The sequence below is a fragment of the Balaenoptera musculus genome, chromosome 15 (assembly GCF_009873245.2).
Source record: "Balaenoptera musculus isolate JJ_BM4_2016_0621 chromosome 15, mBalMus1.pri.v3, whole genome shotgun sequence".
Taxonomy (NCBI): domain Eukaryota; kingdom Metazoa; phylum Chordata; class Mammalia; order Artiodactyla; family Balaenopteridae; genus Balaenoptera; species Balaenoptera musculus.
Genome location: NC_045799.1, coordinates 43,202,870 through 43,227,784, shown reverse-complemented (window position 1 = coordinate 43,227,784; position 24,915 = coordinate 43,202,870). Strand labels below are relative to the sequence as shown.

At 44.3% G+C, this 24,915-nt stretch overlaps 1 protein-coding gene across 1 annotated transcript in view; it reads right to left on the bottom strand.

The window, feature by feature from the left end:
• NINL (ninein like) overlaps positions 1 to 24,583 on the bottom strand; it is a 113,408-nt gene extending 88,825 nt beyond the window's left edge. The window contains exon 1 of the mRNA XM_036826841.1: positions 24,431 to 24,583. The gene's annotated coding sequence lies outside the window, so the exon portion shown is untranslated. The remainder of the gene's footprint in view (positions 1 to 24,430) is intronic.
• Positions 24,584 to 24,915: the final 332 nt, after the last annotated feature.

The following is a 24,915-nucleotide window of genomic DNA, read 5'->3' as shown; positions in this document are numbered from 1 at the left end:
TGTGGAATTCTTTTGAAATGATGAAACTGTTCTAAAATTTGTTGTGGTCATGGTTGCACAACCCTGTGAATATACTAAAAACCACTGGATTATACATATTAAATGGGTGAATTGATGGTATGTGAATTGTATCTCATTAAAGCCTGTCATTTTTTTAAAGTAAAGCTGCAATTTTTAAAAAGTAACTGGTTAGAACCCATACCATGCATACTTTAAACATTAGAATGCTGAAGAGGCCATATTAATAGACTTCTAGAGACAGGGTATTATCAAAGATAGACTTTTCATAGTGATAATTCAGCAGGAAGGCATGTCATAAATATCCACATGCTTAACAACAGAGTCTCAAAATAAACAAAGCAAAAACTGAAAGAACCAAAGATAGAACTAGACAATTCCACAATTATAGTTGGAAATTTTAACACCAGTTTCTCAGCAGGTGATAGAACTAGATTCCCCACCCCCCCAAAAAAAAATCAGTAACGATACAGATGATCTACACAACACCATCGACTACCTTGCCTAAAAATAAATATGCTGGGACTTCCCTGGTGCTGCAGTGGTTGAGAATCTGCCTGCCAATGCAGGGGACACGGGTTCGAGCCCTGGTCCGGGAAGATCCCACATGCCGCGGAGCACCTAAGCCTGTGCGCCACAACTACTAAGCCTGCACTCTAGAGCCCGCGAGCCACAACTACTGAGCCCATGTGCCACAACTACTGAAGCCCTCGCGCCTACAGCCTGTGCTCCATAACAAGAGAAGCCACCACAATGAGAGGCCCACACACCGCAACAAAGACCCAATGTAGCCAAAATACATACATACATACATACATAAGTATGCTGAGTATAATGAGCAGTGGTTAAGCATTCATTTCATAATAATTTTTTGTCTCCTCAGAACGTACAAGGATCTTTCAGTGGTCTGAAATCTTAAGTCTTCGTAAAGAAGCTGACCAAGGTAATTTGCACTGATGCCTTCTTCCTTCTTAACATCCTTTTCCAAACATGAAGATTCATTCAAAACCATTCCATTTTCCCCAAGGCACAGTCACCTTATTCTTTCCTCTTAGACTTTTAAATTCTCTACTCCCCAGAACCCAGGTGGTTTTGATAAGAAGCCCTGCTTCCCTTCAGAAATGTGTTGAGGGCCAATCACAAGCGGTCAGTCAGAGGTAGGGGCTATCCAGGCGGGTGGTTTTTGAGTGCTGCAAACACCACGCAGCAAAAAATGGACCTGGCCTGTATCCCCATTTCATCACACGGCAGCGGACACCTGGAAGGCATTTGTTCATTTCCTAACAGCAAGCAGCAGAGTCGAGGCACAAGCTGGAGTCTCCTGCTTTTTGCAGGAGGTCGTTTCACCACCAATGCCTTGTGATGTTCTCCAGAGTCTTAGGTTCCATAACACTGGTGCTTTTCAGCAGTTACTCGCCAGGTTCTGCCTCAAGAGACCCATACAACCACCTTCAACATAAGTGACTATCATGTAACGACATATGGCCTGAAAAGACAGCCCTGTGTCTGGAGCATCTGCACACCAGAGAGCCTCCATCACACGGACAAGGCCACATTGCGGGCTCATGCTCCTCCATCCTAAGGATCAAGGGCCCCAGGGCACATCCTCTCCCTCAAACCACTCGCAGGTAATACAAGTTGCTCTGCATCTGTGGGACCAGGCTAGGACAGCAAGGAGAACATTAAAGAGGAGGTACCGTTAGGGCTACGTACACCATGGGAGGATGCCAGGGACAGCTTATTTTTAAAAAGGAAGAAAGAAAAGCAAGTTGCAAAACTGTATTCTTTCATTCAAGAAATATTTACTGAGGGAATTCCCTGGCAGTCCAGGGGTTAGGACTCCGTGCTTTCACTGCTCAGGGCTCGGGTTCAACCCCTGATCAGGGAACCAGGATCCCACAAGCTGCACGGCGAGGCCAGAAAAGAAAAAGAAGAAATATTTACTGAGCGTATGCCATTCTAGGCACTTGGGACACTGCAACTAACGAAACAGACAAACGCTCTCAAGCCGGCAAATAAGCAAATCCTATCTTAGATGGTGCTAAGTGGTACAAGAGAAACAAAGCAGGAGGGGGTGGGGGAGTTGGCTCACAGTTTTAAATGGGGGGACTGGGAAGGCCTCCCTGTAAGGTGGCCTTTCTGCACGCCTGAAGGTTCCCTCCCTTGGTCTGCATACATATGCTTCACAACCAACCAGGTTGGCCTCAAATGATTTCAGGAGGTCCCTGAACCCCTGAGTATTCCCCTGCCTTCTTCTGAAGCCTGAAATTCCTTTAATGAGGGTGGAAAAAAACCTATTTAATTACATACTCTCAAAGAGGAATATCTGACGGTTTTGGAAAAGCTGGCAGGCCGTGCTCCCATGTCACCAGGCGACCATGGAAGCATATGGCTGATGGCTGGGCTTTGCTCTGTCATAGGAGAAGGGGGGCACAAATTCCAAGAAGACAGGGGGTCACTGAGTCAGGAGGAGCAAAGGGGGATATCAGACGGCACTCAATCAGGCTCAGCTACCTCTGCCTGGTTGGTGCAGGACAGAGCAGCTGTCTGCTGCGTGGTGCTTATGTTGTGCGGCTGACACCAGGCAATTCCAGTACACTAACCATGATGTTTACACAAGACAATTTAGCAGTGACTGAGCACCCTGGAGACTCACCGATCAGCAGCACTAAGCTGAATCCTTACCTTCTGCACCATCCGCAATAAGGTGAGAGGAGAGCTCTCCAGCAGACCTGCTCTGAAAGAAACGTTAAAGAAAATTCTTCAGATGGGAAGGAAATAATACCAGAGGGAAAAGTGAAATTTCAGGAATAATGGAGGAGCAATAGAAATGGCAAATAACTATGTAAATATGAGACTATTTTGTATGTACATGTGATATATGTATGTATGACAGCAAAAAGCAAAACTTCTAACACTGAAGCAGTTTCTGATGCATGAAGATGTAACACAAAGTGGTGGTGTGGTTTCTATGTTCCCCTTGAAGTGGCACAATCTTATTTTCAAGTAGACAGAGAAAAGCTAAATATGAGTACTGTAATCTCTAGAGCAACCACTAAAATAGCTATACAAAGATACATGGTTAAAAACTTCAAGAGTGATTAAAATGGGACACTAAGAATATAGTCAATAATATAGTCAATAATAATGTAGGGGAATATAGTCAATAATAATGTAATATCTTTTATGGTGACAGATGGTAACTAGACTTATGGTGATCATTTTGAAATGTACAGAAATATCAAATCACTATGTTGTGCACCAGGAACTAACATAGTGTTGTAGGTCAATTATACTTCAAAAACAAACAAGCTCATAGAAAAAGATATCAGATTTGTGGTTATTGGAGGGGTATGGGGAGGGGGAATTAGATGAATGTAGTCAAAAGGTACAAACTTCCAGTTATAAGATAAATAATTACTAGGGATGTAATGTACAACATGATAAACACAATTAACAAACACTGCTGTATGGTTTTTTTGGGTTTTTTAAAATATTTTTTTATTTTATTTATTTTTGGCTGCGTTGGGTCATTTGCTGCACGCGGGCTTTCTCTAGTTGTGGCAAGCGGGGGCTACTCTGATGCGGTGCACGAGCTTCTCTTGTTGTGGAGCACGGGTTCTAGGCGCACAGGCTAGTAGTTGCAGCATGTGGGCTTCAGCAGTTGTGGCTCGCGGGCTCTAGAGCGCAGGCTCAGTTGCTCCGCGGCATGTGGGATCTTCCTGAACCAGGGCTTGAACCCATGTCCCTTGCATTGGCAGGCGGATTCTTAACCACTGCACCACCAGGGTAGCCCCACTGCTGTATGTTATATATGAAAATTGTTAAGAGAGTAAATCCTAACAGTTCTTATTATTTTTTCATTTTCTTTTATTTTGTATCTATATGAAATGATAGGTGTTCACTAAACTTATTGTGGTAACTATTTCATGATGTATGTAAGTCAAATCATTCTGTACATCTTAAAGTTACACAGTTTTGTATATCAATTATATCTCAATAAAACTGGAAGAAAACAATGAAATTAAAAAAAAAAAAGGAATACTAAGAAACATTCAAGTAATCCAGGAAAGGAAAAGAGAGAAATAAAAATATAGAGGACAGGGCTTCCCTGGTGGTACAGTGGTTGAGAATCTGACTGCCGATGCAGGGGACATGGGTTCGAGCCCTGGTCTGGGAAGATCCCACATGCCGCGGAGCAACTGGGCCCGTGAGCCACAACTACTGAGCCTGCGCATCTGGAGCCTGTGCTCCGCAACAAGAGAGGCCACGATAGTGAGAGGCCCGTGCACTGCGATGAAGAGTGGCCCCCACCTGCCGCAACTGGAGAAAGCCCTCGCACAGAAATGAAGACCCAACACAGCCATAAATAAATAATTAAAAAAAAAAAAGATCCTGTTTAAAAAAAAATATATATAGAGAGGACAGTTATATGTCAACTGTATCTCAAAAAGCATACAAACACACACCAGGGACAAACAGAAAACAAATAATAAAATGATAGACCTATTTCCAAACATATTAATGGTTACATTAAATGTAAATGGTCTAAACACACTGACTAAAAGAGAGGGACTATGAGACCCAAATACATGCTCCCTACAAGAAATCTACTTCATTTTTTAGTAGAAGGATGGGTAAAATAAGCCATACAAACAATATTCCTTTATGTGAAGTGGCTATATTAACACCAGAAGTAGACTTTGGAGCAAGGAAATTACCAGAGATATAGAGGGGCATTAAATGACTTCAAAATGTCCACTCACCAAGAAGACATAATAATCCTAAATGTAGATACACCCCAAAATAGACCAACAAAATAAATGAAGCAAAAATGGACAGAACAAACTTCTTTTTCAGTTCCACAGCTTTCTTGGGGCAAAATTCTCTGGAGCCAGTAAATGATAGAAACACATAAACAGTAGGTGACAACTGCTGAAGGCTGGAGATGGAGAGATGGAGTTTAAAACTCCTGGGCTGGGGAGAGGGAGAAGAGATGACACACATTCATGAGTTTTACTTCCAGGATCCCCACCAGGTCTTCATGGTAAAGACTGGAGAAAAAAAAAATCTCTCATGATTTGGACAGGGAGGAGAGGAAAACTTACAGTTTTGAAATGCACCCAGAGAAAAGTAATCATTTTGAAAAACCACCCATAGCAAATGCCTTGCCTCAAAAGAAAGCTACTTTATCAGAGCCTTATCAGACCTGTGGGGAAGGGCAACTTGACAACTGGAGCGTCTTCTGGCCTTCCTGTCTTACAACAGGGAGGAAAAACAACAACAACAACAACAACAACAAAGGAAAAACTAAGAAACTTCTGAAGGGCACAGTCCAGGACCTCAGGCCCACAAAAACAGTCTGACTCACAGGATTACGGAATGCTTTCCTCGCCTAGCACCTCACCACCACATGCACAGGGCTCCAGTAGAAAAGCAGTTCATTACACCAAGAGAGCTGCAAGACACAGATTCCATTTCAGATAGAGTTTCTGGGGAAACCTATAGACAGTAGGGAGACAACAAAGGAACCTGAAGAATCTGAAGCCTCTACCACTTCAGCAAACATCAAACACAGTAGGAGTTAGGATTCCTAGCCAGAAAAACATAAAACCTCACAGTACACATCTACTTATTTCAGTTCCTATTACCCGATATGTCAAGTCCAGTTTTCAACAAATAGTTACAAGGTGAGCTAAAGGCAAGAAAAAGCAGAATTTGAGGAGATAAAGCAGGCATGAGAACCTGACTCAGATATGGCAAAGATTTTGCAATTATCAGACTGGGAGTTTAACTATGATTACTATGCTAGGACCTGTAATGGAAAAAAAGTGGACAACCTACAAAAACAGATGGATAATATAAGCAGAGAGATGGAAATTCTAAGAAAGAATCAAAAGGAAATGCTAGAAATCAAAAAGACACTAACAGAAATGAAGAATGCCTTTGATAGGCTCATCAGTAGACTGGACATGGCTGAGGAAAAATCAGTGAGCTTTAATTTACGTCATTAGAAACTTCTCAAACTGAAAAACAAAGAGAAAAAATAATGGAGGGGGGGAATAAAGGAACAGAATATGCAAGAACTGTGAGACAATTACAAAAGGTGTAACATATGCATAATTAAAATATGAGAAGGGACTTCCCTGGCGGTCCAGTGGTTAAGACTCCACACTTCCACTGCAGGGGGCATGGGTTCGATCCCTGGTCGGGGAAGTAAGATCCCACATGCTGTGCAGCACAGCCAAGAAATAAAAAATAAGAATAAAAATAGGGGCTTCCCTGGTGGCAAAATGGTTAAGAATCTGCCTGCCAATGCAGGGGACACAGGTTCAAGCCCTGGTCTGGGAAGAACCCACATGTCGCGGAGCAACTAAGCCTGTGTGCCACAACTACTGAGCCCGCATGCCACAACTACTGAAGCCCCCATGCCTAGAGCCCATGCTCTGCAACAAGAGAAGCCACCGCAATGAGAAGCCTGCACACCACAACGAAAGAGTAGCCCCCGCTCACCGCAATAGAGAAATCCCATGTGCAGCAACAAAGACCCAATGCAGCCAAAAATAAATAAATAAATAAATAAATTTATTTAAAAATAAAAATAAATTTTTTTTAAACAATGAGAAGGAGAAGAAACACAGAAATGAGCAGAAGTAACATTTGAAGTAATAATGGCTGAGAATTTTCCAAAATTAATGATAGATCCCAAAGTACACATCCAGGAAGCTTGGAGAACACCAACAAGGATAAATATCCAAAAATCTACACCTAGGCATATCATATTCAAACTACAGAAAACCAAAGACAAATCCTCAAAGAAGCCAGAGGGAAAAAAACATCTCACCTGTAGAGGAGCAAAGTAAAGAATTACATCCGACTTCTCAGAAGCCATAAGCAAGAGAATGGAGTAACACATCTGAAGCACTGAATGAATAAACCACCAACCTATAGTTGTATATTCAGAGAAATTATCCTTCAAAAGTGAAGAAGAAATAAAGACTTTCTCAGACAAACAAAAACTGAAGGAATGCATTGCCAGGAGACCTGCCTTGCAAAAACCGTTAAAAGTTCTTCCGAGAAAAGGAAAATATATATAGGTCAGAAACTCAGATCAACATTTAAAAAGGGAAAGCATAAGAGAAAGAATAAATGAAGGTAAAATAAAGTGTTTCACTTTTCTTTTTCTTTTTTTTTTTTGGCCACACTGCATGGCTTGTGGGATCTTAGCTCCTCAACCAGGGATTGAACCTGCACCCTCGGCAGTGAAAGCACGGAGTCCTAACCACCAGACTGCCAGGGAATTCGCTCATTTTCTTATTGACTTAATAGATAACTGTTCAAAATAAAAATAGCAACAATGTGCTGGGTGATCATAGCTTATGGATACGTGAAATGAATGACTGCAATGTTATAAGGAGCGGGAAGGAGGACTCGGGAATACTCTGTTATGAGGTACCTGCACTATCTGTAAAGTGGTACAGAGTTATTTGAAAGGGTACATAGGGACTTTCCTGGTAGTCCAGTGGCTAAGACTCTGCACTCCCAATGCGGGGGGTCCAGGTTCGATCTCTGGTCAGGGAACTAGATCCCACATGCTGCAACTAAGAATTCAAATGTCGCAACTAAAGATCCCACAGGCTGCAACTAAAGATCCTGCATGCTGCAACCATGTGCCACAAAGAAGAGCCCGCACTCGGCAATGAAGATCCCGCGTGCCCCAACCAAGACCCAATGCAGCCAAATAAATAAGTAAATATTAAAAAAAAAAAAGCGGACATAGATTAGTTGCAAATGTATATTACAAACTCCAGGGCAACCATTAAAATTCTTTTTCAAAAGAAGAATTGATATGCTAAGAGAAGAGAGAAAATGAAATCATATAAAATGCTCAATTAAAGCCAGAGAAGACAGGAAAAAAGGGAATATATTTTAAAAAGGAAACAAAGAATAGTGCAATGAATGGAAAACAGTTACAAATATAGTAGCTATTAATCCAACTATATCAATAATCACTTTCAGTGTGAATGGTCTGAATACACCAATCAAAAGACAGAGCCTGGGGGCTTCCCTGGTGGCGCAGTGGTTAAGAATCTGTCTGCCAATGCAGGAGACACGGGTTGGAGCCTTGGTCTGGGAAGATCCCACATGCCGCGGAGCAAGTAAGCCCGTGTACCACAACTACTGAGCCTGTGCTCTAGAGCCCGCGAGTCACAACTACTGAGCCCACACGCCACAGCTACTGAAGCCCATGCTCCTAGAGCCCATGCTCCGCAACAAGAGAAGCCACCACAATGAGAACCCCGTGCACTGCAACAAAGAGTAGCCCCTGTTCGCCACAACTAGAGAAAGCCTGCACGCAGCAACGAATACCCAACACAGCCAAAAATAAATAAATTAATAAATAAATAAATTTTAAAAAGAAGACAGAGCCTGTTAGAGTGGATAAAAAAACAAGACCCAACTATATGCAGTCTACAAGAAACCCATTTTAAATATGAAGACACACATAGATTAAAAGTAAAGGGATAGGGACTTCCCTGGTGGCGAAGTGGTCAAGAATCCACCTGCCAGTGCAGGGGACATGGGTTCGATCCCTGGTCCAGGAAGATCCCACATGCTGCGGTGCAACTAAGCCCATGCACCACAACTACTGAGCCCGTGTGCCACAACTACTGAAGCCCAAGCACCTAGAGCCCATGCTCCACAACAAGAGAAGCCACCATAATGAGAAGCCCGCACACTGCAACAAAGAGTGGCCCCCGCTCTCCGCAACTACAGAAAGCCCGTGAGCAGCAACGAAGACCCAGCACAGCCAAAAATAAATTTAAAAAAATAAATTTATTAAAAAAAAAAAAAAGTAAAGGGATAGAGAAAGATTTACCATGCTAACACTAATCAAAAGAAAGCTGGAGTAGCTATGTGGATCTCAGACAAAGCAGACTCAGAACAAGGAAAATTATCAGGGATAAAGAGGGACATTACATAATGATAAAGGAGACAATTCTCCAAGAAGACATAACAATCCTTGAACATATGGACTAACCACAGAGTACAACATACAAGAGGCAAGATATGATAGAACTACAAGGAGAAATAGACACATCCACTATTACGGTTCAACACTTCAACACACTTCTATCCATAACTGACATATCCAGCAGGCACAGGATCATTAGGGATGAAGTTGAACTGAAGAGCATCATCAATTATGTGGACCTAATGGACCTTTGTAGAATACTTCATCAGAATTCATCAATATTCAAAAAAAGAAAAGAAAAGTGGCAGTCCCGTGGTTAGGGTTTGGCGCTTCCACCATGGTCCGGGTTCAATCCCTGGTCAGGGAACTAAGATCCCACAAGCCTCACAGTGCGGCCAAAAAAAACCCCCAAAACACAAGGATTTTATTGTATAGCACAGGGAACTATATTCAATATCTTGTAATAAATTATAATGAAAAAGAATCAAAAAAAAGGATATAGATATATACATATATATGTATAACTGAACTACTTTGCTCTACACCTGAAACTAACATAATATTATAAATCAACTATACTTCAATTAAAAAAAAAGATTTATCAGTATTCATAGACTATAATAGCAGAATGCATCTTCTTCTCAAGCTCACATGGAACATTCACCAAGATAGACCACATCCTGGGTCATAAAACATACATCAACAAATTTAAAAAAAAACTGAAATCACACAAAGCATCCTATCTAACCACAATGGAATTAAACTAGAGGTAAGTAACAGAAGGAGGAAAATCTCCCAACACTTGGAAATTAAACAACATACTCTTAATAATCTATTGGTCAGGGAGAATATCTCATGGGAAGTTTTAAAATATATTAAACTGAATGAAAATGAAAGTGCAGCATATAAAAATCTATAGGGTGGGCTTCCCTGGTGGCGCAGCGGTTGAGAGTCTGCCTGCCAATGCAGGGCACATGGGTTCGAGCCCTGGTCTGGGAAGATCCCATATGCCGCGGAGCAACTAGGCCCATGAGCCACAACTACTGAGCCTGCGCGTCTGGAGCCTGTGCTCTGCAACGGGAGAGGCCGCGATAGTGAGAGGCCCGCGCACCGCGATGAAGAGTGGCCTCCGCTTGCCACAACTAGAGAAAGCCCTCGCACAGAAACGAAGACCCAACACAGCCAAAAATAAATAAATAAATAAATATTTAAAAAAAAAAAATCTATAGGGTGCAGCTAAAGTAGTTCTCAGAGGGAAATTTCTATCACTAAATACTTATATTAGAAATGACGAAGAGTCTTGAATCAGTAATCTCAGCTTCCACCTTAAGAAACTAGAAAAAAAGAGCAAAATGAATGTAAGCAAGCAGAAGAGTGCAAAAAATAAGAAGGAAAAATCGATGAAATTGAAAACAGAAAAGTAATAGAGAAAAATAAATAAAACTCAAAGCTGATTCTTGCTAGAGATGATTGATAAACCTCTAGCAAGACTAACAGAGAAAAAAGAGAGAAGACACAAACTGTCATCATTAGAAATAAAAGAATATCTTTACAGATTCTGCAGACTTTAAAAAGATAATAAGGAATGCTACAAATACCTCTACACACATAACTTCAACAACTTAGATGAAATGGACCAATTCCTTGAAAATCACAAAGTATCAGAACTTCCCCAAGATCAAATATGTAGATAATCTAAATGATAGTTCTAAAACTATTAAAGAAATTTAATTTGTGGTTTAAAAACTTCCAAAAAAGAAATTGCCAAGTGCAGATGGCTTTACTAGCAAATCCTACCAAACATTTAAGTTGGAAATAACACCAGTTCTATACAATATCTTCCAGAAAATAAAAGAGACAACCTTCCCACCTCATTTTACGAGGCCAGCATTATGTCGATACCAAAAGCAGGCAATGACAATACAAGAGAAAAAAACTTAGGTCAATATCTCTCATGAATATAGATGCAGAATTCCTCAACAAAATATTAGCAAATCAAATCCAGGAATATATAAGAATAATAATACACTTATGAAGTGGGTTTATACCAGAAATGCAAGGCTGATTTCATATTCAAAAATCAATCAATGGTAGTACCAAAACATCTACTTAAGTTCTTTCATTTGTACCATTCCTTCGAATAAAGTAATTTGGTACCTCCCCACCTCCTTCCCCTCCCAAAAACAGTCAATGATTGATCATTGCAACAACAGACTAAAAAGAAAAACCTACACAATCACATCAGTGGATGCAGAAAAAGCATTTCAAAAATTCAATATCCACTCATGCCAAAAACTCTCAGCAAACTATGAATAAAAGGGAATTTCCTTAAGCTGATGAAGAGCATCTACTAAAAAACCCATAGCTTAACCCATCATACTTAACAGTGAAACACTGAATGTTTTCTCTGTAAGACTGGGAAAAGCAAGGATGTCCAGTCTCACCCTTCTTATTCTGCATCATACTGGAAGACATAGTACAAAGAAGGAAAAGGAAACAAAAGCCATTCAGATTGGAAATGAAGAAACAAAACTCCCTATTCACAGATTACATGATTGTCTATGTAAAAAACCCCAAGGAATCTACAAAAAAACTCCTAAAGCTAATAAGTTTAGCAAAATCATAGAATACAAGTCAAAATACAAAATCAATCATATTTCAGTGGAGCTGAAACTGAAATTTACAAAACAATACTATTTACAACACCTCTGCAAAAAAAAGTGAACATTTAAGTATAATTCTATAATGCAGATCTGTATGCTGAAAACTACAAAACACTAATGAAAGAAATCAAAGAAGATCTAAATAAATGAAGAGACATACCATTTTCATGCATTAGAAGACTCAATATAGTTAAGATGTCAACGCTCCCCAAACTGACCTGTAGATTTAACATAATTCCGAAAGAAATCCCAGCAGAGTTTTTTATTTGGACAGGCTGATTCTAAAATGCATATGGAAGGGCAAAGGAACTAGAATAGACAAAGTATTTTGAAAAAAAGGAATAACGGGAACTCCCTGGCAGTACAGTGGTTAGGGCTCTGTACTGAGGGCCCGGGGTTCAATCCCTGGTTGGATAAGATCCTACAACCCACACAGCTCGGTCAGAAAAAAATAAAAAAAAAAAAGGAATAAAGTTGGAGGATTCATATTACCTAATTTTATGACTTATTTTAAGTCTACAATAATCAAGACAGTGTGGTGTTCATGAAGGGATGAGCACAAACAGTCCTCTCCTGGTATATCCGCAGGGGATTGGATCCAGGACACCCTAGCAGACACCAAAATCCGCAGATGCTCAAGTCCCTCATATAAAATGGCAGAGTCCAGTCAACCCTCCATGGCCCTCCACATCCCAGGGTTCTGCATCCGGGAATTCAACCAACTGTGGATCAAACTGCACGGATACAGAGGAACAACTGTGTACATACCTAAATCAGTGGAACTGAATCCAGAAATAGACTCACAAATACGGCCATTTGATCTCTGATAAAGTTGCAAAACCGATTTGATAGAGTAAGAATAGTGTTTGCAGCAAACGCTGTTGGAACAATGGAATATCCATATGCAGGAAAAAGAAACAACGAAAACCTCACACCTTATACAAAAATTAACTCAAAGTTTATCATTAATCTATACATAAAGCATAATAGTACAAAACTTTCAGAAGAAAACATGGGAGGAAATCTTTATCACTTGGAGTTAGATGAGTTCTTAAAAAGGATACAAAAAGTAAAATCCATTTAAGACACCGATAAATTGGATTTCAGCAAAATTAAAACTTTTTGATGTTAATGTACTGCTCAGATAATGAAAAGACAAGCCACAGACTGGGAGAAAATCTCTGCAAATTACATATTCAACAAAGGACTAGCATAAATAATATAGAAAGACCTATTAAGGGGAATTTCCTGGCAGTCCAGTGGTTAGAACTTGGCGCTTTCACTGCTAAGTTCGATCCCTGGTGGGGAACTAAGATCCCGCAAGCCGCACGGCACAGCCAGAAAAAAAAAAAAAAACCTATTAAAACTGAAAATTTAGAATATAACCCTTAAAAAAAACTTCCAAGGCACTGGAATGGACACACTTCCAAAGGAGATACATGGATGGCAGATAAGCACATGAAAAGATGCTCAAGGGACTTCCCTGGCAGTCCAATAGTTAAGACTCCTTGCTTCCACTGCAGGGGACACGGGGTTCGATCCCTGGTCGGGGAACTAAGATCCCACACGCCGCAAGGCGCAGCGAAAAAATTTCTTAAAAAAACAGAAAAGAAAAGATGCTCAACATCTTTCACCAATAGGGAAATTCAAATTAAATTGCCATGAGATACCACCACACACACCTATTAGAATAGCTAAAATTAAAATGTTTAAGAAATTCCAATACCCAGAGCTGGCAAGGACAGCAAATGAAACTCACACATTGGTGCTGAAAAGGCAAAATGTGTAGCCACTCTGGGAAAGCAGTTTCTTATGAAATTAAACAAAGGTTTACCATGGGACCCAGCAATCCCATACCTCAGTATTTACCCTAGGAAAATGAAATGTTTACAAATGCAAATGTTTACAATAGTTGCATTTGTAACCGTCAGAAAGTGGAGAATATCCTAACGTGCTCCATCAGGTGAACGGATGGACCGGCTGTGGTAACCCTCACCTGGAACGCTGCTCTCAGTGAAAGGACAAGCATCCACGCAGCCACACCGACGCTGAGAGAAAGAACCAGCTTAGAAAGGCCACGTGCTGTAAGATTTCATTTATGTGACATTCTGGAAAAGGCAAGACTATGGGGTCAGCAAACACGGGCAGGGTTAGGACTACCCAAGGGCAGCACGTGTTTTTGGTGATGGAACTGTTGTGTTCTCATTGTGGTGACAGTTACACAAATCTGCACGTGTTAAAACTCTTGGAACGATACACAACGCATGCACATATAAGTCAATTTTTGTGTAAGCAATTTATTTTTAAAGGGAGAGAGAGGTCATTTTCCAGAAACTTCTGTCTTCAGCCCTGTAACATAAGTCCCCTGGAGGCAAGGGAACACTAAGGTCTGGTACCATCTTGGAATGGGAAAAACAGATAAAACACATATTGTGGGTTTTCTGTTTGTTTGTTTGTTTTGGCCGCAGGGCACGCAGGATCTTAATTCCCCAACCACCGGGGATCACCACCGGGGATCGAACCCACGCCCCCTGCAGCGGAAGTGCGGAGTCTTAACCACTGGACCGCCAGGGAAGTCCCTAAAACACATATTGAATTTCAATAAATTATCCTGCTGCAGGCTTACAAACGCTAAGGCACGTATAGCTAGCCTGACCAAACGAAATCACTTCAGTTTTCCTCTGAGGGTCTGTTATTAACTTCCCAACGGGTTTCAACCTCACTCCCGTTGGAGCAGCAAAGGCGTGGAATGTGAAGTTGCAATTCCCTCTCATCCCACACCCAGTCTCAAACCCTGGGAACAGGACCAGCCCCAGTAAATGGAGGTGGGCGGGTCACCTGCTCCCTGGAGGCCACTGTGGAGGAGAGATGTGGGTGCAGATGCATTTTGAGAGACAAAAGCAGAGACTACGTTTCTCTGCTTGAAGTGAGAGGCGAGGGCGCGCTGGAACCAGCAGGAAGGCGGGCAGAGCAGAGACCTTCCCCAATGGGATGGACAACTCACACCCAAGGCTGTGAGCCCCATGACCCTTATCACTAGAGAAATGTTATTAGTGGTCACAGAACCACCTAGAGCTTTATCAGCAAGCCAGCTGGAGCATTTGATTCTCTATCGAAGCTAGAAATTCCAGAAGAGAATCCACATAAACACTAACTTTTTTTTCTTTTCCAAAACGTTTGAGATCCAAACTTTGAGGTGAATGGATGTTACGGTGAAGGCTCCTTGTTCACGCATTAGTCAGAGGACAGACCAGAAGGTCAGCGCAACAATGCTGTCAACATACCCAAGAACACAGGCTGAGTCCTAAGGGCATGATCTTGCTTTTCTTTATCAAAAATAAGCAAACATTTAATAGGCACAATCTTGCTAATCACTAAAGAAACCAAATTAAAACAACACAAGCAAGAGGTTTCCTCCACAGGGTGCACGTGAGCTGACTCCACCTGCCTGGCCCGCTGGGGTCAAGGGCTGACCCTCCCACACACCTCGCAGGGAGCAGCTGGTGAGGATGCTCCGGTCAGAGACCCCATGGCACACTCATCCCACCGGCCACATAAAGGAGCAGTGGCAGGGCTGGAGGAAAGAAGCGAGGACGGTGCTTTCATATCCAAAGAGAGGGAAAATAGGAAGCCTGAAATTTTTCATTGAATGCTATCTGAAAGTCCCTAACTGCTCAGAAAAAAACAAGAAGCCTAACCAGAGGGAATAGCTCAGCACACCAGGTGAATGCTTTCAACAGCAGTGAAAATGGACAGACTTGTAAACTGCATGAACACACAAAGCTCATCTTTTAAAAAACTACAGGGACTTCCCTGGAGGCTCAGTGGGTAACACTCCATGCTCCCAACGCAGGGGGCCTGGGTTCGATTCCTGGTCAGGGAACTAGATCCTCCCTGCATACCGCAACTGAGTCCACTTGCTGAAAACTAAAGATCCCATGTGCTGCAACTAAAGATCCCACATGCCACAACAAAGATCCTGTGTACCGCGCAACTAAGACCAGCGCAGCCAAAATAAATTGAAAAAAAAAAAAACACTACAGAAATTAGCAGAAAAAAACAGACGTCTAGCACACATTTCAACTCCACACAATACATTCATCCACACTGGAGGTAATGAGGACAGAACCTGCAGGGTAATGATAACGTCTTGGTGAATATATTCTTTTTCTTTAAGTTACCCATGTTTATCACTTTTTGAAATGTTTGTATATCTTGTTCGCCATTCTGAGTAGTTTCTTTTTGTGGGATAATTGTTGCAATTTATTTTTATTTCAGTCAAGTGACCTTAAAGGTTGAGAGAGAAAAATTAAAAGGGCTCTAGGAGTTTTTCTCAACGCCCCACTCCCAGCTGTGCAAGCCCTGGAGTCTACTTTCTGTGGACAGTCAGAGCCACTGGAGATATGTCTCGACCTTTGACACCTCCATAGGATGCTTGCTTTTGCTAAATAATCTTGTGACAATATAAAACTAGTATTTCTTAAGCACTCATCCTGTAATGGGCACATTCCTAAACACTGAGGAATTTAGCTTTGTGAGGGAGGCACTATTATCAACCTTCTATTAAAAGCAAGGAAAATGAGGCACAGAGAGGTTAGGTAATTTGCCCAAAGTCACAGAGCTAGTAAGTGAACACACCCTGAGGTCTAACGACACAGTTAGAGCTACCAACCTTAACATAATACCTCATGCCTACTAATAACATGTAAACCCACAAAGCAGTTTTGAATAGTAAAAAAAAAAAAAAAAAAAATTTTTCCATGAATAAGTGCAGGAATCTGAAATCCAGAATAGACAGGAAAATGTCTCTTCTAGCTCTAAACCAAACTAGAAAGTCCTAATGTTATGCAAGAATTTTGGATTAGGAAACCTAACTATAAGGAGAGAACATTAACTTGGATAGTCCCCCAAATTAAAAAGCAGTACTTCAACCAAACATTCTGTGCCCCAGTCCATTTCTATTCATCTGTTAGGAAACTTTCTCTGTGCCAGAACCTTTCTTGTGTTGTGTTGATAATAAAGAAAACAAGGGAATAAAGTAACACGGCCCACAAAATCAATTCAGAAAACCCTGTGAACAAACTGCCCCCTGCTCACTGTTATCCCACCTTTCTTATCTTAAATTCCAGCCGTGAAGTTAGGAGCCTAAAGGCACATCACACAAAACTGTTGATCTTGTTTGTTCTCTACACATATTTAAAAGTCCACAGAATCCAGCAGTGGCCTGAATACCCTGGGTTCTCCTTCTAAAGAATGAGCCTGCTGTGAAGGTCACTGTCAACACCGACAACTCAGTGGTCCCCAAAGCAGATTCAGAATCACCAAGAAGTAATCACCCAAAATGCAAATGAAACATGGTAGTGGAGAAACTAGGCCATGGGGAGATCACAGTATTTTACTACTGCAGTTGCTTTAAGTCCATGCCAAACAAAATAAAGGAAAATGTTACCATCCTGGGCTGATTCAAAGTTTCCCAAGTCAAATGGCGCTCGCTACAAAGACTCAGATGGAGCCATTCCCACATCTGACACACAGGGGTTCAAGAACTAGTGAGACAATGTGGTGCTACAGAAGTTCCAACCACACTCACAGTGGCCCCGGCGTGGAGAGGAGCCCAGAAGCGCCAGGCACGGCCAGTTCTATAAAACGCACCTGCTCCTGATGGAGCTTGCCAGCATCCGATGTACAACCAACCCCACCCGACTCACCCATGAACTGAGCACCGTACCGGAAAGAAACCTGGGAGGAAGTGCTAGGCTTCAGGGAGCAGCAGGGTCGGCCATACACTTGCAGGAGCTCAGAGCAGGGTCCGCCTAGCGGGAACTGGCCACTTGAATGATTCTAATTTAAAGCCTTCCTAAAATGCTCTCATATTTTAAGTCACAGAATTTCAGAGTTTTATGGTAACTTAACTTGCCTTGTACATTATCCTGACAGACTTGGGAAAAATATCCTCATTTGACAAATGGGGAAAATGAGGCACAGACGTTTGGAGCCCAAAGACACTTCAAGAAATAGGCGGTCTAGGACTTCCCTGGTGGGGCAGTGGTGAAGAATCCACCTGTCAATTCAGGGGACGTGGGTTCAATCCCTGGTCCAGAAAGATCCCACATGCCACGGAGCAACGAAGCCCGTGTGCCACAACTACTGGGCCTGTGCTCTAGAGCCCACGTGCCACAACTACTGAAGCCCGCGTGCCTAGAGCCCGTGCTCTGCAACAGGAGAAGCCACCGCAATGAGAAGCCCGGGCACCACAACGAAGATTAGCCCCCGCTCACTGCAACTAGAGAAAGCCCATGCACAGCAAGACCCAACACAGCCAAAAAAGAAAAAAAATAAAGCAGCCTCTGTTCCAGGCGAGACTGGGACACACCCACCCCATCTCCATAAGCACTGACAGGTCCCTGTGCTCCTCCCACGGGGCCATTCTGGAGCCAACTCTGGTTAAAAATCAGGTTTACACTCCCTGAGATAGGGAACCCAGAGGAAGAGCAGTTTGGGGTGGTAGAGGTGAAGACAGAAATCCAGCCTGGAATGTGTTGAGTTTGAAATATCTAGCAGGCACGGAGGTGGAAATGAGCAAATGCAGCCGGATATCTGGCCTGGAACAAAGACGCGAGCTGAGAGACTGAAAAAACTTTACACATGAAGCTACTCGAAGCAGTGTCTTCTTTTTCCCACTTCTCAGACAAAGCCAGAGAGAATACCATATTTCATCAAATCCACGATGCCACTGATTCTAAGACAAATCACTAAGAAAGAAAAACTGATGTCAAAACCTGACACAATGAATTCTAAGAAAGCATTGATTATAAGATGCACCCCAAATTCAGAGATGTTATAAGATGAAAAAAAATGCATCTTAGAAAAGATGAAATATGGGACTTCCCTGGTGGTGCAGTGGTTAAAACTTCGCCTTCCAACGCAGGCGGTGCGGGTTCAATCCCTGGTTGGGGAGTTAAGATCTCACATGCCTCCCGGCCAGGGGACCAAAACATAAAACAGAGGCAATATTGTAACAAATTCAATAAAGACTTAAAAAAAAAAACAAAAGAAAAGATGAAATACTGCAAACTTTTATTGGTGGAAGGTATTTAGATTGCAGTGAATCCAGGGTGGACATTTGTCTTTGTAACTTTTTATTCTGATAGCATTTCAAATGTATAGAGAAGTTGCAAGAACAGTACAAAGAATTCTCCAATACTCTTTACCCAGCTAGCTTCACCAATTAATTGTTTTCACTTTGCCCCATTTATCATGTCCACGTGATCATTTTCTTTCCCACCCTCTCTCCCCTTCCCCCATTGAGTTTCAGACTTTGTGCCCTCTTATCCCTAAATACTTCCATATGTATTTACAAACTCAAGGACATGGTCAGAGCATGATGATCAAACTCGGGAAATGTGACATTGCTAACATACTATTGGCCAATCTACCTTTACACTCACATTTTGTCCACTGTCCCAATAATGTCCTTTATAGTCACTCCCCCCCCAATCCAGTCTACGGTGAAGCACTGTATACAGAGGACTTCCTTGGCAGCCCAGTGGTTAAGACTCTGTGCTTCCAATTCAGTGGGTGTGGGTTCAATCCCTGAAGGGGGAACAAAGATCCCACATGCCGCACGGCACAGCCAAAAAAAAAACAGCACTGTATACGGTTGTCAGATCCCTTTAGCACTTTTTCAATTGGAATAGTTCTTCAGTCTTTCTTTGTGTTTCTCGACCCTGAAACCGTGAAAATTTTGAAGAGTACAGAGGCCGCTTACTTTATAGAGTGTGGCTCAAATGTAGTTTGTCTCAGGTCTCCGCACGATGAGATTCAGGTTACGGCGGGAATACCCCAGGCAAGGTGGTGTCCTTCTCTGTACCTCTTATCAGGAGGTTAACTGGGACCTTAACGTTGATTGCTTAGTTAAGGGGCGTCCACAGCAAGGCAGTCAAAGTCTTACTTTATGTGTACAATTTGGAATGATGAAAATTCAAAAAGAATTTAAAATGTATCAAGAACTGCTTAATTTTAAAGCCACATTGCTGCATGAACTATCAGATATTTTTTTACTCTTCTGCTACAGAGCAGGGCTGGCTAAGTCTGAATTACGCAGGACCCTGCAAACATCCTGTTTGAAGAGGTTTTCTGAGGAGTGCTACCAGCAGCGAGAACAGGCCATTAATGTAGATTATGAGGTTTAGAAATTGGGCATTCATGCTTCTGGCCCAGTCAGGGGGCAAACTCGCCCTGTCACTTTCTTCGTCTAGATCCTCGGAGAGCGGTGACTTCTCTGGAGCCAGACCACAGAATCGGTCACCTGGGCCCAGGGAGCTAACCAGTGGGGCTGCAGTCAGCACAGAGGAATCTCCCCCCTGGGACAGAAGGCAATGCCCTCCCTGTTATCACGGGGTCACACATTCCCCAGGGTGAGGGGAGGAGTCTCGTCTGTCCAAGGCTCGGTCGTCCCTCCCCAGCTGCAGAACTGATGATTCTGCCCACTTTTGCCTGGTTTTGTCCACTTCCATGACAGCAGCCGGAAGCCAGGAGGCCATGTGGACGGACAGTGCCAGCACCTCCCTCCTCGGACCACCCGAGTGCAGGGCAGGTGGACATACTCTAGATCCGGTGAGCTCTCCCTGGGGTGTGACAGCCTGCTTGTCAAACTCTCCACTGAGCAGACTGCCTTGCTGGGTTTTAAAGAATTTACAACCATTTACAAAATTCCTGTGCCCTGAAACTAAACTCCAAGTCAGTGAATGTTTCATTACATTACTTGATGTTGGCTCTTATGTTCATGCCATCCTGTGAGCCCGAGAGCGACCTCACGGCCCGGTGTGAACCGCGCTCTGACGGATCTGCCCCGGCAGGACCAGTCCACCGCCCTCCGCGGGAAGGGCTAGCAGAGGCTCAGCCCGATCCCAGCATCAGACTCTTTTGTTGTTATTGTTAGTTGTCGTTGTTACTTCCGAGGGCACACACAGCCACGAGGCCCACAGGAGGCAAAGCCCAATTTATTAAGCCATCCACACTCTCGCCCACAGGGGGAATTTGGGTGGACAATTCCTCTCTTGCCCCGCACTTCACATGTCTAGACAGATCATGTAAGTCACAGGTTTGTATCAACACTGAAAACTCCTCATTTTCTTTCTAATGTAAAGAAATGATGTTGTCACTGAGGCAGCGAGGTCCAGTCTTCGAGACGGGAATGACAGCACGCCCCAGCTCAGCCGACTGCTTGCTGCGAGCACCACCCAAAGGAATTTACCCAAAGCGCTGAGAACAGAGCCTGGCACACAGTGAGTGCTCAGCCAAAATTTAAACACAGCTCATCAAGAGACCGGGGCTCCATTTCTGACAGTAGCTTGGCCAGGGCACAAGCTCAGGTACTGGGGACATGCCACCTGTGTGGCGAGCCACACAAGCCCTCCGGTGACCAGGCACCCAAAGCCTGCCCCCCGCAGTCCCCACACACCCTGCTTCCAGGGAGTAGCGGCAGGGAAGTGGGGGGACCTGATGCAGATGGGGGAGGGGGTCCTCTCCCAGCCAGTGACCGGTTCAAATGGCCCGGAGGCCAACAGGTGTTTTATTCCTCATTCTTTTTTTTTTTTTTTAATATTTATTTATTTATTTATTTAGGCTGCACCGGGTTTTAGTTGTGGCATATGGGATCTTCATTGCGGCATGTGGACTCTTAGTTGCAGCATACATGCAGGATCTAGTTCCCTGACCAGGGATCGAACCCGGGCCCCTTGCATTGGAAGCGCAGAGTCTTACCCATTGGACCACCAGGGAAGTCCCCACTCCTCATTCTTAAAGCGAGCCATGGAAGCCAAACTCCCTCTCCCTCCTGATGTGGGTGAGACAGCCACCACCAACATGACACTGTGAGGAAGAGGGGCAACCTGGCCCCAGAGGCTGCTTCAGCCACTGGAACAACCCATCCTGAAGCCTGTACTTTCCTTTTGGGACCTCTATTTGTTTAAGCCAAGAATGAGTCAGGCTGTCTATCACAGGCAGCTAAAAACATAACTGATGTATACCTACAAATGTAAAATTCTTCACTGGAAACTTAAAAACCTAGAGATTGTGAAGACTGATTTCCCTTCAGATCTTTAATAATCACAGTAAATGATGACCATTTTGAGAAACTCCAACATACCAAAATCTTAACTTATTAAGCAAAGCAGACCCCCAAACAAGGTAACTGGGTTATAAGAGCATGTGTCACATCACAAGGATTTGCCAGTTTCCTCTCATGAAATACAAAATAACTGTCAACACACAAAAGCTGGTATGTGCCAGCACCTTCAGGGCTTTGGTTCATTTGAGACTATGCACCAGTCTTGAGAAATGAGAAGGCATCATCCCTTGAAGTCTAAGGAAGGACATTCCAGGGTCGAGAGAGACAGAAAAGTGCAACCACCAGCAGCAGATGCAAACTCCAACCTCCATCAAGAGGTTAAAAACACCGAATGCTCCAAAGGACTCCTTTGTCCCATGGTTCACAAACCAAAAGATGACGACAGTCAGAATCCTTTGGTAGAGAGGTTTCACCAGGGGCTCAAGGTTACCTCAAGGATGGGGGAAGGAAAGCCTTCTGCTGTCACCTCCCTCCAAATAGCTCCAGGTAGGGTCTGACCCAAAGTTTTGGCCTCCTGCTTGTGATTAACCAAACTGCTGGCCTTGAGCCTGAATTCCTAATTCGTACTTGAAGCCAAGGACTAAGCTAAGCCCAAATCGAAAGTCCAGTTACAGCCACTGCTACTCAACTTTGTAGGGAATGACCACGGAATCGGAGAGCAAAGTGGCCACGGCACTGGAAACACCCTTCCAGGCCGGAAGGCACTACTCTTTCCAGTCAATAGCCACACCACACCCCTGACTCCACCACTGAAATGTCCATTTCAAGGCCACGCCAGACACTGTTTTGCCTCCTTCTTCTAGATCTGTCTTGAGTCAGCGAAGGAGAGAGATGTTTAGCAACCACCTGTTTGTGGCAAGATCCAAAGCTAAGTATCCAAGGTGAAAAGAATGTGGTCAGAGGGCTCTCTCACATGCCCCAAGTCCCAAACGCCACGTGTGTCATCTTCCAAAAAAACACGAGACGAACTATCCAGTAACCAGCACCTAAAGCCACTCATAATAAAAGGGCAGGATCTGAACACCCTGAATACTTACAGTTAGAACTTTGCGACTCCTTTGTTACTCTATTTCCCACCACCAGATGTTCACAAGGACTAAGGACACAGAACCAAAGACGCACTAATGCTAAGGGACTCACAGCATGGCATCAGCAATGGCACAGCTCACCCACCTCCGAGCAGCCCTGCAAACCGCAATATCTGGGGTAACCATGAGCTACAGAAAAACAGCTTTCCATCAAAGTTTATATAAACTCCTCAGTTGAAGGGAATTCCCTGGCGGTCCAGTGGTTAGGACTCTGCGCTTCCATTGCAGGGGGCACGTGTTCGATCCCTGGTCAGGGAACTAAAATCCCGGCAAGCCCCGCGGCACGGCCAAAAAATAAAAATAAAAACATAACCTCCTCAATTGAAAAAATGTTAAAACCCTAACTTTCCCATAAAATGTTCTCTTTCTAATTTGATGATGTAACGTTATCTGAAGTTCAGGTTCTTTGAAGATGGCTTGTTATTTTACCATTTGTTATTTTACCATTCTGCAAAAACGATTATCCTCTATTTTTTGTTGAACCGGAGCTATATATTTGTTATTTGCCATACAGACCAGTTCAATCTGTAATAGCTTAAACCACTATGGATGATGTGTAAATCAAACAGAAAAGGGACAGCGCGGTGGTAGCCGCTTCCCTAACCGCCTTAGCTTTTTTTAATATACACTTACTCCTGCACTCGGTTCATAAAACTGAGAGGCTGCAGACTTAGCCTTCTGTTTAACCGACCAGGTTTAACTATCTTTTTTTTTTTTTTTAATTTTCTGCTTTTAAAAGTATCCTAAGTCCGATGTGGAAAACCTGGAAATCACAGCAGCTGCCTCTAAGGAGCAGCTCACCCTCACTCAAGAGTCGCTCCGTCCTATCGACAGTGTTGGCGGTGGGAGCGCGAGCGTCACTCGACCCTCCCGGCGCTCCAGCTCCACAGTTCTTGCCCCCGACCCCTCCCTGTTCCACAGCGTGGCCTAAGTCTCCAGTTGCAGAAGGGAACCCAGCGACCTTCTTCACTTCCATCCTGTGCAAATACACGGAGTTCCCTACACGGAGCTCCCAGTAATCAGCACGATTTATGGGTTCTGCGACTAAGCGCACTGGCGGGAGGAAAGCTGCGCTTCTGCAAACAACTCACGACAGACAAAACTCGCAGCAGACTTTTCCGCCCCAGAGCGTGAGTCCTTATTTCTAACAATTTTTCCATGTGCAAACTCCTGATACACCAAAAGAAGCAGGTAGGTCCTAGAGCTTCGGCATAGTGGGGAGATCTTATTCAGAGCTCATCCCGTGCAGTAACTGGACGCCAGCAGCCGCCCAGAGGACGGGCCCGGCAGCCCCGCGACCCCAGCCGAACGCCCGCCGGCCACCTGAGCCAAGGTCCCGGAGCGCCAAACTAGACGCGGCCCGCCGGAGGGCCTGGCTCTACCGGACCCGCCCCGCGCTCCGGGGTCTCAGGAGAAGCAGGGTCCCGCCGGACTTCCCGAGGGGCCCCCAGGCCCGGAGGCGGAGCGAGGCGCGGGCCCCCCGGCACTTAGTCCCCACCAACCCACCCTTGTGCGCCCCCTGATGCGCTATCACGCCCCGCGGCCGGCTCACCTGGGCGGGGGGGCGTCTCCGGTTCCGCCTGCGCGCGCACAGGCCAAGGGCGCGCGCGGGCGCTCTTCTCCCACTCGCGTCCTGCAGCCGCTCTTTGTGTCTGGAGGCACCCGCGCCACGCTCCTCCTGGCCTGCAGGCGCCGAGGCTGCGGCAGGCGCGGGACGCGGAGTGCCGAGCCCGGGGCGGGGCCGAGGGGCGGGGCCAGAGGAGGCGGGGCCTGAACCAGGCGCGGGGCCGAACTCAGGGGCGGGGCCGAAGAGGAGAGGCGGTAGAGTGGGCGGGGCAAAGACGACAGGGGTACCCTCCGTTGCAGGGACAAAACCAGGGGCGGGGCAGGAGTGGGTGGGGCCGACAGAGGAGGGGCCATCTTAAGTGCGTCGGAGGGGCGTGGTCTGTGCTGAGTGGGTGCGGCCTGGTGGGCGGGTCCGGAGTGGTGGGGCCTCTTCGGAAATGTGATGGGTAGGGATGCGAAAGCCGGCTGGGG